The following is a 15,922-nucleotide window of genomic DNA, read 5'->3' on the forward strand; positions in this document are numbered from 1 at the left end:
AGGGTTCAGACTCACAAGGCTCCCCTCAACCTCCTTCTACGCCAATCATAAGTCTAGGTTGTCACCTGTGCTTCTGATGGATTGGCACAATGAAGGTTTCCATGACCCCCTCCTTGGGTTTGGTTAATTTTCTAGAGCAACTCCCAGAACTCAGAAAAACAGTTTACTTGCCATTTACCAATTTATTAAAAAAAAAAAAAAAAAAAAAAAGAATGTGGTAAAGGATGCAGATGAGTGTTCGGATGGAAGACACGTATAGGATAAGGTATGTGGAAAGGGCACGGAGCTTCCATGGCCTCTTCAGGGCACCACTCTGTCAGCACCTCTGTATACTGACTAAACTGGAAGCTCTTTGCACCCTTACTTTTGAGATTTTTATGGAAGCTTCCTTCTGTAGGCATGATTGAACATTAGCTCCATTTCCAGTCCTTCTCTCCTCTGGAGAATGGTAAGTGGGGCTAAAAATTCCAAGCTTCTAATCATGGCTTAGTTTTTCTGGTGACCAGCTCCCACCCAGGAGCCCACCAAGAGTCACCTCATTAGAATAAAAGACATTGCTACTAGGAAATCCAAGGGACTTAGGAACTCTGTTTTGAGAACTAGGGTCAAAGACCAAATATTAGAATAAAAGATGCTTCTAGTATTTTTATTACGTAGGGTGTTGCAAGCATTTTAGGAGTTCTGAGTCAAGAAGCAGGGACAGATGCCCAAATGTAAATTTTTTTCTTTTTTTTTTTTTGTTGTTGTTTCAAGTTTTTATTTAAATTTCAGTTAGTTAACATATGTGTAATATTAGTTTCAGAAGTAGAACTTAATTATTCATCACTTACGTATAACATCCAGTGCTCATCACAAGTGCCCTTAGTTCCTATCACACATGTAACCCATTCCCTTACTCCTCTCCCCTCTGGGAACCATCAATTTGTTCTCTATAGTTGAGTCTGTTTATGGTTTGCCCTTCTCCCCAAACATGTTCATCTATTTTGTTTATTAAATTCCACATATGAGTGAAACTATATATATTTTCTATTATCTCACAGTCATGAGGTCTGGTATTTTCCTAGTTTCAGACACCAGCCTTGATTGGAGTAGTTCTATAAAAATAAATAAATAAATTAATTAATTAATTAATTAACAGGATACTTTAGCTTTCGAAACCACACATCTTTCTGTTATCACTAAGCTTTTATCCTCTACATTCCCCAAAATTCTCTAAGTCCTCTCCCCAAAATTCTTCTTTACTGTAGTGCCAACCACGAATTCTCTTCCTTTGGCACCATGCCCAGGGGCCATTTCCTCCCAACAATTCCTGAGAGGCCTATGCCTTACATTCCAAAGGCCCCGTTAGGTGATGGACCAATCAGATGCAAAATCTTTTAATAAGTTGCAGAGAAGGTTTTAGTCAATCTGTTCTGGCTAGTGATACCATATCTAAACCCAAAAAAATGGACCTTTGGAACGCCAGTAATCTTTCAGTATTTATACACTTTTCTCTCATGTTTGCAGAAGCATGCTTTCCAAAAATATATACTCAATAAACATGTGAAGAGAGAGGTGGGAAAGACAGAATGGAGGGAGGGATGATGGGAGGAAGAATTCATATCGGTAAGTTTTCTTCTCTCCCTTGTAGGAAAGCAATAATCTGAATTTCTCATTATATGAGCTCTTATTTCCATCCGTAAAACAGTATTATCATTTTCTTTCTGGAGTGAAAAAAAAAAGATGCTGCAAAGCCACACACCCTGCCAGCTTGGGATGCAGAAATGATAGGGGACTATCTTGGCGACACAGCAGGAGGAGTGCATGTCAGCGAAATGCAATCAGCCAACGTCAAGTCCAGCGAGGAAAACTCGAGTTAACAACGCCCCTCTGCTTGTGAAAATTGTAGTGGCTGGAAAGGAAAAATGTATTTGAGAATATAGTCAGTAATAAAGTGCCTTCACTGGGAGGCAAGTTATGAGAAGAAAGCCATTGTAAGCTAGATAATAGGGTTTAAGGTCCAAGGGTCTTTCTGATAGAAGTAAGGAGATGCAAGGAGGGATTGTCACTGGGAGCTGGTGTGATATAACAGGAAGAGCCCAGGCCTTGGATAGAACCTGGGCGTGAAAGTCAACCCCATTGTGTCCCATTGAATGGACTAAGCACATTTTTAGATTTGTATCAGATTCAAATTCTGAGTTTATAAAATCTTGGCAATAATATTTACCTTGGAGTGCTGTTCGACCATGAGATGATATATGAACAGTTCTGGTAAATACTAGTTGTGTAATAGATGTGTACTTTTTTCTCCTTTAAAGTATACCTGAATATTGTTCCTCTACATTAGCACCAACTAAGCCTTTTTATAATTGCAAAGTAGACATATGGAGGACTGGGGCAAAAGAAAACTTGAAAGAATTTTAAGCCCATCTTCTCATCTTACAAAGGTAAAAAGGAAAGCCCAGTTTGGAAAAAGGGTCAAAAACTTTCTAAGACCTGAAGTGATGACTGTTTATACATGATAGTTCAGACAGTGGGAGAACCCAGGGGCTAACCTGGAGCAGGAGGTCTTGGTCACCAAGTGTAGCTTCCTCCTCTTCCTCTATGTGGAGAACCCAGGCTCTCTTAGGTCCCCCATCACCACCACAAGTACTATCATTTCAGTAACAGTATTTGATGTGGCTTTGAGCTCGAATGGGGGTAGCCACCCTCTGGGAGAAGGTGGCCTTGGGGTATAGTGGGCTCATTCCACTTCATGATGCTGGGGAACCAGATTGAGGGATTTGAGATCACTGTTTGGGATCCAGTTCTGACATCTACAAACTATGAGACTTTCAGTAATTTAACTGACTGCTCTAAATCTCATCAGTAAATTTCAGAGTAATTATATTGCCAAATTCACAAGGCTTATTTTAGGATCAAATGAAATTATCCGCATGTTGGAATTGACAGCTGATTTTTATCAAGTCTCAGAGTTTGGTAATGATAAAATATTATATAAATACTATCCGTCTATACATTTTAATGTGAGGCTTGATTCCAAAGGTTGGGCTGCAAATTGCTCAGGAAGTTAATTTCAGTTGACCTTGATGAGTCCGTTTTGAACAATGGAGAGAATACTCTTCAGAGGAGAAGAGTTAAGAAGGGCAAAATCAGTTATTTCCTTCATGTCCAATAAGAATCCTATTTAACTTCCTGAAGTATACTGCAAGACCCCCAGGTTTTGTTCCTTGTGCTCACAACCCAGCTGACAGATCCCTAATCAACAAGGCATATATGAGACAGATTGTACCACAGTTTTTTTTTTCTTTGACTTACCAGCCACTGCCCTTGTCTCTTTATTACCCAGGGAAACACAAATAGAAGTCAGGCAGCTGTTGCTGGACCCCAGGTCAGCTGGGCTCTCCTGGGACCCACTGACCAAAAATTCCCCCACACTGAATTCTCTAGACCATGGGCCATCTGGGATAGAAGGTCACCCTTCCCTGGAAGAAGATGGCAGTGGTAACAGGTGTTAATAAATGCAGATCCATGGCCAGAGGCTGCATGGAGCATTTTATTAGGCAATCATATATTTTCATTAGTGATGATGATCAAGCACTTAGGCTTTTATTGGGTGTTTTAATGTTTCATTTTGCCACCATACTTTATCATGCCAGCCTATTACCTGCTGGTGCAGGCTTTGCCTGCTCTTTTCTTCTGTGTACAAGTCCTTCCAGACAATTTCTTTCCCTAAGCTTCAACCATAAGATTACTCCCATCTGCTTAAGGAAACAGCTAGGGTTGTTAAAGGCCATGAAGTCAATGACAAATCTAGCTTATAATTTTTATGTCCCTCTTATAACCTGATGCCCCCTAGAATGCTATCATGAGGTTAATGGTTTAAGTGAAGCAGGAACAATCAGAGAGCCTTACAATGGGCATTTGGTCCTTGGCTTGAGGAACTGACTAAAAGTGCTTGGGACATATGAGGAAGCAGCTATGTCTACTATCTGTGGGAGAGAAGGTGAGAGCTTCAGTGTTAGAAGGCCCTAATCACCTCTACTCTTCTCACTTGATCCATGAGGTAGCTGAGGCTCAGACTTGAGAGTGACTGAAGCAAGGTCACACAGTCAGGATGGAAATCCAGCCTGATTCCCAGACCATGGTTTGTTCACTGGGCACTGTTGTCTTCACTGTTGGTCACAGATCAAGACCTGAGCTTAGGAAAGATCCATCAGAGCCTCACCAGAGGAGACTTCAGGATCAACTAGCTCATCTCATCTCCCAATTTTGCAGGCAAGGAAATAGGTGAAGAGAAGGGAGTTGGTTAACCTGAGTTAACAAACTCAGGTTTGTTATGCCAGCCAAATAGTTTTAAAAGTGGACAAAAAGCATTATCTGCTCATAGGGTTGCAAGGAGTCTAGCATGACTAAGGCCCCCGAAAGGAACAAAGTCTCTTTATTAAGTACCTGCAGTTAGTAGTACTATGTTATCCAAAAATATTTGCTAAAGTCTGTTTTTGTGGTATTGTAATTTTACATATGTATAACCACAATAACTCTGCTGCATTTTCTGTGCAGTGTGGTAAATTGAAAGTGCCAAAACTTTACACACAGAAGAGCAAGATTCAAAACCTGAATCCACTCTGTACCAGCAGAATGGTCTTGAATCTCAGTCTTCTAATCTGTACAATGGGGATAAAATTATCCTCCTTAAAACGCTGAGAGAATTCAGCCAGGCAATATATGGAAAATATTTTGCTGCTGGCATAATGACCACAGAATATATGGTAGCTATTGTAATTATTATAGCTATACAGAAAGAAGAAAAGTGTTAGGACTGTGGTACTGAGCAAGGTGGACATGACGTCTAAACCCCCTTCATAATCAATGATTTCCTTGTTTCCTGAATACCTAAGAACTCTATTAGACATGAAGAGGTTAGAAGAGCCTGTTGACTTTGCAATCTCTGTAGCTAGGGATACACACATGCTCGCAGCAGTAAAAGGGTTAAATATAAGTTAGTGACGGTGACTTATTAAAGAGGAAAATAGAGTAAACTAGAAAGTTGATTTTCAGAAAGGGATCAGAGGTGAATGCATAAAAGAAGAAATCAAGGCAACTTCTAAGAGTAACTCCTTTGTTCCCTACAGCACTTCACACAGCATTCAGCATATGGTTGGCGACCAATAAATGTTTGTGAAACACTGAAGCAGGCTGGTAGACCAAGAAAGATGCACTTGTCCTCTTTTTAAAACGGGAGCTATAATGCCTGAAGATGAAGAGAAGCCAAAAAGAGATCCATGTTTCCCTCTTACCCAAAAGCCCCAGAAGTGAAAGGGATCAAGGGGGAATTGATACTACCTTCATCTGTATCACCTATGTCTGTGTAATCTTTCTAGAATATCTCAAAAGACTTAGTTCCATAGAGTATTGCCTAGGATACTTTAACAGGAACTTCTCAGATATAGGACAAAAATCTGGAAACAATTTTATGAAAATTGATTAACAGATAATACCACCTTATACCTACCCCAATGATATACAGAGGAAAAACTCCAGAGACACAGAAATCTTGGAGGTTAGTCTATAGACTTAATCACTTTACTTAATGACTTCTGATAAGCTAAGCCTTTCCCTGAGTGAACATTTAAGACCTTACACTTAGGACCTCATGCACAGGGCTCTACAACACATTTTCAACCTTGGAATCTCCTTCTCATTTGTTCCTAATCCCTCCTCTGACTTCTCTTCGCCTATAAGAAAGAATCATTTCCTCTAAGGAGGAATCAGCTTCTATATACTATTCCCTCCTACTTCCCAACTGAGGACCTGAGTCATAGGGCAGAAGGCTGGCAGGTGTCCACTCCCATATTACTGAGGGAGATATTAACAACTCTCTGTCAATGTACCCACTACTTTCATTCTCTGAACCAGAGAGTGTTTGGTCCTCTTGCTCTCTGTCATTCAGTTTTCCAACATTCCTGCATCATCATCTCATTACATCCCTGATTGATTTTGGTATCTTTCATGAAGACACATGTACCTCCTCATAAATGTGGGGTGATCACTGAAGCTCCACAGAAGAAAATTAAAGTTTCTAGGCAAAAGGAGAGTTAGGTTCCTGAGTGCAATGGTGACCTGTTCTCTTGAGTAATTTTACCTGTCATCACTCTGCTGGTCCCAATGGAATGTTTTTCACACTGCATTCCACAGAGAGGGCTCATCAGATGGCTCAACCATGCTGGTGCAGATTTCAGTTTTCTCCTCATTCTCTTCCTTTCTTGTGATAGTTGTGTGTGTAGGGAAAATATGTTTTAATGGAAAGATCAACCCGTGGTTGGAACAATTTTGAATATGTTTTCATTTTTATCAGTATTAGACTAAGGCAAAAGCTTCTCTTTCAAGAAAAAAATACATATCCTTCAGTAAAAGGCTGTCATGGATTTGTATTCACTCTTGATCAGGATGAAGCATATATTCTTATCTAACCACGAAAGTGGCCATGGTTTAAATTTATGCATTTTAGTGCTCAGTAAATGTTCATGCAAAAATAGAGATCTATATATCTTTAAGAGCTTCATGCTGGTGATGAAGATGGGCCTGTCAACCACCATTACCAGGTTTTCACTGTCACAAGGATTTCTAACAACATGGCAACAAGATAAGCTGAGAGCTTCCAAAATATCAGAAAAGGAAATGTTAGGTGGAATGCATTGCCGTGGTTTCTATTTTTCTATGTCACACCACAAACTGATGGCCTAAAAATCCTCTAAGCTAGTTAGATCCAGAGTATGTATGTGACATTCATTTATGTGGCCCAGTCCCTTCTCTTTAGATGCTTTCTCCTGCTGAGGAAGGCATCTGCTGTCTCACACCAGACCTCAGATGCCCCTTTAGTTTGTCTTTCACTTTCTTGACATGCATGCCAAATATCTCCTTCACCAACTAGTAATTTTTATTTCATTTGCAATGTGTTTCTTCCTGAGTATTCTCTCCCAGTGTTTGATTAGTGCTTCCTTTCTTTTCCTTCTAGTCTTTTTATCCAAGGCTGAAACTACTTCCTCTCAGTCCCCAGACTAAACTTCTTAGCTCTTTTGCTAATATTAAGATGCAAGTATTTGCTTTGCTCAATAGCTTAAAATCACAATTCCCAAGCCTGCATGGGCTATGCAAATAACACAAATGAGTGAAGTATGTCAAGTATAAGACAATAAAAAATAGAAATCTAAAGAGCATATGCTCCTCAAAAATGCATTCCCCATCTAAAGACATTTGATTTTTTTTTAATATCATGAAGGCCAGACAGAACACTACATGTTCATTGTATGCAGGCTATAAGTTTCCAACACCTGAGGTAAAGTGTCTGATGCAATTCATAGCAAAGGGACATGATAAACTAGCAGTTACGTTTTTTGGGCGGGGGTTGGGGGGGGTTGTCACATCTGGGTTCCTTAGTTGGTAAAATTGTAAAAACAACTGTGTATTATAAAGGTTAGGATAAAATCTATGCTTAAAAGTGGAATAAGACACATATTTCAGAAATTCAGAGAAAGAAGTAATTAATTTCAATTAAGATACCAGAAAAGATTTGCCACTAGAGCATAACTAAAGAAAACAAGTTTATTTATGGTCTTCTGTCAACTTCTAAAGATGTTCAGTGGCTAAAACATATCATGATTTAATGTTCATTCTCTTTCTAACCATTTTCTGGGTAAATGTGAATCTTGATGGTGTTTACTTCAGACTTTTCCCATAGTTTAAAGATAATTGCAAATGTTGATAGTTTTGTCTTGAGTTTCTGTTTCTAATACTCTTGCATTTCAGTTTCTCTGTTCCCCTAAAATGCATTGAAATTCATACACATTGCTCAAGTGTCACTCACTGTTATTTCACCAGTATTAACATCTTTTTGTCCACGTAGCAATTAGCAGTTACAAAATATCACCAAGGCAACTAGTGGCCCATTACTCAAGAGTATATATCTCAGCATGTATTTATTTACTTCTGCATTGTCTAACAAACCTTCAAGGTCTGAATAAATGCACTAGAAACCAGATTTTCAAGGCAAGTTTCTTGATGTTCCAGTTAAAACAAGCCACTTAATTTAAGTGACCAAATTCCCAGTATATCCCACTAATAAGGCAAGTAAACAGATACTAATGGGATCCAGTCACACCTACCTGTGTATCTCAGAATCTTAAATAATACAGAGGCCCACATTACTAGGTTTCTTTGATGTAGAATTTATCCCTTTAAATAACTCAATTTGTTCACATTGCTCTCTCTCCTCCCCTCCCCAGAATATTGTAGCACTATTGGCAGAGCTTTACCTACCTTTAGTTCAGCTCAAAATGTCTTTGACTCCTACATGTAGTTTCAGCCAGATAAAGAAGGTAAGTCTTGGAGTAGAAGGATGTGAAACCTTTACCTGCCTCTGCAGGTGTGTAAATTGTCCTGAATGTATATAAGCATAAATGCCATTGTATTCCTGAGCATTTATTACCCCAAATAAATAATTTGGAAAAATGATAGCTACAATGCTGTGATTTGTGCAGTGTTTAATACTTGGTGTGCTCTGTACTGAACACTTTAGACACATGATCTCATTTAATTCTCATAATAATCCTGTGAGATAACAATCATTATCTCAATTTCAAAGATTGTAATTGAGTCTTAACAGAATTAGATAACTTGCCCAAGATCATGTAGCTAGGAAGTGGAGAGGCAGGATTAAGTCAAAGTCATTCTGGCCACAAAAGTCTGATTTTAGCCATTGTTTTATGCATCTCCTGGTCCCTGAATCCTAGGAGAACTGACTATAAATGCACTTAGTCTTGAGGAATCAGAGCTCCTGGCCTGATCCTAAGAGCCTCTGGTTTTAGAAAGTATCTGCTAGAGGTTGTGGCCTTTAACTGATGGGTTGAAATAAACATCTGGTAAGACTTCCAAAGTCTGTGGAGGGATATAATAATTTAAATAAGTATTGTCTAATATATTGAATTATAAATATGATATATAAATTCAGAAATTATTTCCAAAAGACATTAATTAAAGATTTGTTCTATATCTATTATGTACATGCCATATTTCCCAAGTAAAGGTTTGAATGGATGGTTGGAGTGACAATAACTTTATCGAGACAAATAGCCTTCCAATGTATGGATATACTACAATTTTTTAATCCATTTATTTGTAGTTAGACATTTGAGCTGTTTCCAATTTGAAATTATTATAAACAAAGCTGCTATAAATATTCATGTGGATGCATATGCTTTTATGTCTCTTGACTAAGAATCTAGCTGTGGAGTAGGTAGGATTTAATCATAGGTATTTGTTTAATTTTTTAAGAATCTGACAAACTGTTTTGCAGACTGTTTGTACCATTTAACATTCTTACTAGCAGCTTCACACCCTCACCTATACTTGGTATGAACCACTCTTGAGCTACAGCCAGTCTAGTGGGTGTGTAGTTGTATCTTATTATGATTTTAATTTTCATTGCTCTAGTGATAAAGAATTTAAGCAATTTTTCATCTGTTTGTCATTCATATATCCTCTTTTGTAATTCCCTGGGTTTTGTTGGATTGTTTGTCTAATTATTGAGTTGTAAGTGTTCTTTATATAAGCTAGATACAAGTTCTTAATTGGATAACTTGCAAATATTTCTATATCATACTTATTTTTAATTTATGAAAAATTGTTGCTGTCATATGAAAGTTACAATTTATTTTTATATATTTATTCAGTAATCTGCATAAGGTCTGAATTCATTTTTTTAGCTCGAATATTGTTCCTGGGATCCATGTTCATCAGGGATATTGGTCTGTAATTCTCCTTTTTGATGGAGCCTTTTCCGGTTTTGAGATCAAGGTAATTTGGGCCTCATAGAAAGAGTTTGGAAGTTTTTCTTCCATTTCTATTTTTTGAAACAGCTTCAGAAGAATGTGTATTAATTCTTCCTTAGATGTTTAGGAGAATTCCCCTAGGAAGTCATCTAGCCCTGGACTCTTATTTGTTGAGAGGTTTTTGATTACTGCTTCTTTTTCCTTGCTGGTTATTGGTCTGTTAAGGTTTTCTATGTCTTCCTGTTTCAGTTTTGGTAGTTTATACATCTCTAGGAATATATCCATTTCTTCCAAATTGCCCAATTTGTTGGTATATAATTGCTCAAAAAATGTTCTTATAATTATTTGTATTTCTTTGGTGTTGATTGTGATCTCTCCTCTTTCATTCATGATTTTATGTATTTGGGATCTTTCTCTTTTATTTTTTATAAGTCTGGCCAAGGATTTATTGATTTTATTAATTCTTTCAAAGAACCCGCTCTTAGTTTCTTTGATCTGTTATACTGTTCTTTTGTTTTCTATTTCATTGATTCCTACTATAATCTTTATTATTTCTCTCCTCCTGCATGGTTTAGGCTTTATTTGCTGTTCATTCTCCAGCTCCTTTAAGTGTAAGGTTAGGTTGTGTATTTGAGAACTTTCTTGTTTCTTGATGTCAAAATTCTCACCAAAATACTAGCCAATAGGATCCAACAGTACATTAAAAGGATTATTCACCGTGACCAAGTGGGACTTATTCCTGGGCTGCAAGGGTGGTTCAACATCTGCAAATCAATCAATGTGATACACTACATTAATAAAAGAAAGGACAAGAACCATATGATCAGCAAGTGATACAGAAAAAGCATTTAACAAAGTACAGCATCCCTTCTTGATTAAAACTCTTCATAGCATAGGGATAGAGGAAACATACTTCAGTATCATAAAAGCCACATACAGAAAGCCCACAATGAATACCATTCTCAATGGGTAAAAGCTGAGATCTTTTCCGCTAAGGTCAAAAACATGGCAGAGATGTCCATTATCATCACTGCTGTTCAAAATAGACTAGAAGTCCTAGCCTCAGTAATCAGACAACAAAAAGAAATAAAAGGCATCTGAATCAGCAAAGAAGTTAAACTCTTACTCTTTGCAGATGACATGATATTCTATATGAAAAACACAAAAGATTCCACCCCAAATTTGCTAAAACTCATACAAGAATTCAGCAAAGTGACAGGATATAAAATCAATGCACAGAAATCAGTTACATTTCTATACACTAACAATGAGACAGAAGAAAGAGAAATTAAGGAGTCAATCTCATTTACAATCCCCCTCAAAACCATAAGATACCTAGGAGTAAACCCAACCAAAGAGGTAAAAGATCTGTACTCAGAAAACTATGGAACACTCATGAAAGAAACAGAGGAAGACACAAAGAAATGGAAAAAACATTCCATGCTCATGAGTTGAAAGAACAAATATCTCTAAAACTGTCTATGCTACCCAGAGCAATCTATACATTCAATGCAATCTCTATCAAAATACCATCAACTTATTTCACAGAGCTGAAACAAATAATCCTAAAATTTGTGTGGAAATGGAAAGACCCTGAATAGCCAAAGGAGTATTGAAAAAGAAAACCAAAACTGGTGTCATCACGATTCTGGACAAAGCTGTAATCATCAAGACAGTATGGTATTGGCACAAAAACAGACTCATAAATCAATGGAACAGAATAAAGAACCCAGAAATGAACCCTCAATTCTATGGTCAACCCTACCTTGCAGGAAAGAATATCCAATGGAAAAATAAAGTCTCTTCCACCAATGAGGTTGGTAAATTGGACAGCCACATGCAGAAGAATGAAACTGAACCATTTCCTCACACCATACACAAAAATAGACTCAAAATGGTGAAAAACCTAAATGAGAGACAGAAATTCATCAAAATCTTTGAGAAGAACACAGCCAGAAACCTCTTTCATCTCACTCACAGCAACTTATTGCTAGACTTGTCTGCAAAGGCAAGGGAAACAAATGCAAAAAATAAACTATCGGGACTTCATCTAAGATAAAAAGCTTTTGCACAGCAAAAGAAATAGTCAACAAAACAAAAAGACAACTGACAGTGGGAGAAGATATTTGCAAATGACATATCAGATAAAGGGCTAGTATCCAAAATCTATAAAGAAATTACAAAACTTAATACGCAAAGAACAAATAATCCAATCAAGAAACGGGCAGAAGGCATGAACAGACATTTCTCCAAAAACAAACAAATGGCCAACAGACACGTGGAAAAAACGCTCAACATCATTTGGTATCAGGGAAATACAAAACAAAACCACAACGAGATACCACCTCACACCAGTTAGCATGGCTAAAATGAACAAGTCAGGAAATGACAGACGTTGGCTAGGATGCACAGAAAGGGGAACCTTCATACAATGTTGGTGGGAATGCAAGTTGGTGCAGCTATTCTGGAAGCAGTTTCTCAAAAAGTTGAAAATAGAGCTACCTTATGACCCAAAAATTGCACTACTGGGTATACCTCAAAGACACAAAAGTAGTGATCTGAAAGGGCAACTGCACCCCAATATTTATAGCAGCAATACCCACAATAGCCAAATTATGAAAAGAGCCCAGATGTCATCAACAGATGAGTGGATAAAGAAGATGTGGCATTTATATACAATGGATTATTACTCAGCCAATGAAAAATGAAATTTTTTGCAACAACATGGATGGAACTAGAGGGTGCTATGCTAAGCAAAATAAGTCAATCAGAGAAAGACAGTAATCATATGATCTTATTCATATGTGGAATTTGAGAAACAAAACAGAGGATCATAGAAGAAGGGAGGAAAAAATAAAACAAGATGAAATCATAGAAGGGGACAAATCATAAGAGTCTCTTAATCATAGGAATAAATTGAGGGTCGCTGGAGGAGAGGGTGGGTGTTTGTGAGGATGCAGAGAAAGGGGAACCCTTATATGCTGTTGGTGGGAAACAGTACAGAGGGTCATCAGAAAGCTGAAAATGGAGCTACCCTAGGACCCAGCAATTGCACTATTGGGTATTTGCCCCAAAGATACAGATGTAGTGATCTAAAGGGGCACCTGCACCCCAATGTTTACAGCAGCAATGTCCACAATAGCCAAACTATGGAAAGAGCCCAGATGTCCATCAACAGATGAATGGATGAAGAAGATATGGACTATATGCACAATGGAATATTACTCAGCCATCAAAAATTTTGAAATCTTGACATTTGCAATGGTATGGATGAAACTAGAGAATATTATGCAAAATGAAATAAGTCAATCAGAGAAAGACAATTATCATATTATCTCATTCATATGTGGAATTTAAGAAACAAAACAGAGGATCATAGGGGAAGAGAGGAAAAAATAAAACAAGATAAAATCAGAGAGGGAGACAAACCTTGAGAGACTCTTAATCATAGGAATGAACAGGGTTGATGGAGGGGTAAGGGGGGAGTGGGGTAACTGGGTGATGGGCATTAAGGAGGGTATGTGATGTATTGAGCACCGGGTGTTATATAAGACGATGGCCTCTACCTCTACAGATGAATCACTGACATCTACCTTTGAAACCAATAATATATGTTAATTAATTGAATTTAAATAAAATTCAAAAAACAAACACCAAATATTATTTCTGTAAATTATTTTTGATATTTTAATTTACTACATGTCATCTATGAAGTTCAATGATTACATTTTTCTTTCCAGTATTATATATTTTATTTATTTTATTGCGCTGTCTAAAAATCCCTGAAATAATGTTCAATAGAAGCAGTGATATTTGGCATCATTTGCTCATATTTTCAATATTTCACCATTAAGTATGATGTTTGCTACATATTTGTTGTAGCCTATTCGTTACCATATTAAGGAAGATTTCTTCTATTTTTAGTTTAGTAAGAGATTGATGATGTGTGCATGTTAAATTTAGTCAAATGCTTTTTCTGTATACATTAAGATGATCACATGACTGCAACAGGGCACAACAGAATTGGATGTTTGCATGAATGCATTACGAAGGGTGAGTTTTACTGTATATAATTATACTTCAAAAAAACCCAAATTAATTCAAGAGCTGTCTTAAAGTCAGCCATGACTATTTTTCAAATGGTTTGTAAAAATGTACCTATATATAGCCAAAGTTTCCCAAATTTCACAAGCTTGTGGAACTAGTGGCATCACTCTCTCTACATTTCACTAGTTCTCACCATAAACTGCTTGCCTTACTATCTAACTTCCAGCAGCAAAGTCCTCAGGGAATTCTTGAAAACACTGCTTCTGTGAGGCACTTTGTGTGTCCCCAAACCCCAAACGGTAAAAATGTCATAGTAGAGTTGCCAGATTTAGCAAATAAAAATACAAGGTTACAAGTTAAATTTGAATTTCAAATAAACCACAAATAATCTTCATGATACAATATCTGGTGGTCAGTGGCGAGGCTGAGAGTGCAATCTTCCGTATTACCCTTGGGGGTATATAATTCAATATATGGGTACAAAACCTTGTGCCCCAGCATTATATAGGGTTTTCAGTAAGGGAGTTCTTTCTGTACCATCCTACCATACTGTCTGCCTGGCATGAGGCATGGTGATCCTGTGGACCTCACTGGAATAACAGGAACCATACTCTCTTCACAATCACCCCACCCTTCAATGAGAAATTTTTACTACCAGGTCAAAACAGTCCTTTGGTAAATTTTGTCCTTTAGGTGTCCTTTTGTTCCTTTAGGTGGACCTGCTTAACCAGACACACCATTAAGATGTCTGAATATAGGTAAGACTTCCACTGGAAACCTTATATAGCCATACACACATAGAGACAGGGATTGGGGGGGAAAATAAAGCAAACAAACAGTTTAACCCTTAATTGTGTTAACCTTTATGATTGGCCCCTCTGTGAAGTCTGCAGAATAAATTGCTTTAGATGCAAATGCTGGAAGAGGGTTTACTCTGAAAAGGACATCTCAGCCAAATCTGTTCAACAGTGACTCCCCTCTTTTTGTCAGATAATTTCCAGTAGCTCAGCCAGCCAACCACGGTGAAAGCTGACGACATGAAAAAGGGCTTTCAGTGAAAGCTTATCAAACTGAGACCAAATGCAAGCTGAGCTTTAAAGATAGGACAGAAGTCAGGACTCTCCAGAGGTGGGAGACCAAGATCTGCTTGTGTTTATCATTTTTACCTCTTGGTTTTGCTGTTGTTTTCTACTGGTTCAACTTGACATGTGGAACATTACTCCTTCCCAGGGCTCTGAACTCAACGGACATCTGAGAAGAGTTGTGTTCATCAAAAAATCATATACACTTGCTCATAGAGATACTTTGCTTTACATGGACCACTGATTACAGCTGGCAGTGCCTTAGAGAACTATGGCCAAAGATATTTTTCATGCCCAGGTTTCTGATGTTTTCAGTAACCATATAATTTCTTGGAACACTATCACCAATGCCTCAGTCCTCACAATGCCCTTTGAACCCACACATCCCTTTTCCTAATCCATCCCTACCTAAAAATTACATTCTTGCATCTTTGACCCCCAACTTTAAGAACTAAAGTTTGTTTGTTTTTTTATTTATTTTATTTTATTTTTATTTTTTAAATAGATTTTATTTTATTTTAAGATTGATTGATTGATTGATTGATTGATTTATGATAGACAGAGAGAGAGAGAGAGAGAGAAAGGCAGAGACACAGGGAGAGGGAGAAGCAGGCTCCATGCCGGGAGCCTGGCGTGGGACTCGATCAAGGGACTCCAGGATCACACCCTGGGCCAAAGGCAGGCGCTAAACCGCCGAGCCACCCAGGGATCCCCTGTTTGTTTTTTAATAGTATCTAGAGTTTTCAGAGTAGTTTTCCACATATTATCTCATTTAATCCTCAGCACCCTACTAGAAGAGAGGTATTATCTGCATTTTTTATATTAGAAGTTTTGAGGCTCACAGAGGTTCATGAGCTTGCTCAAGGTCAGTGATTGTTAAGAGTTGGGACCCAAATCTTGACCTTTGGGCTCCAGGTCCATCCTTTTTATACCCAAACAGAGGCTACACAGTGGGGATCAGAACCAGTACCTTCCTTAGCACCT

Source organism: Canis lupus, chromosome 25 (assembly GCF_003254725.2).
Source record: "Canis lupus dingo isolate Sandy chromosome 25, ASM325472v2, whole genome shotgun sequence".
In the NCBI taxonomy this organism is placed as follows: domain Eukaryota; kingdom Metazoa; phylum Chordata; class Mammalia; order Carnivora; family Canidae; genus Canis; species Canis lupus.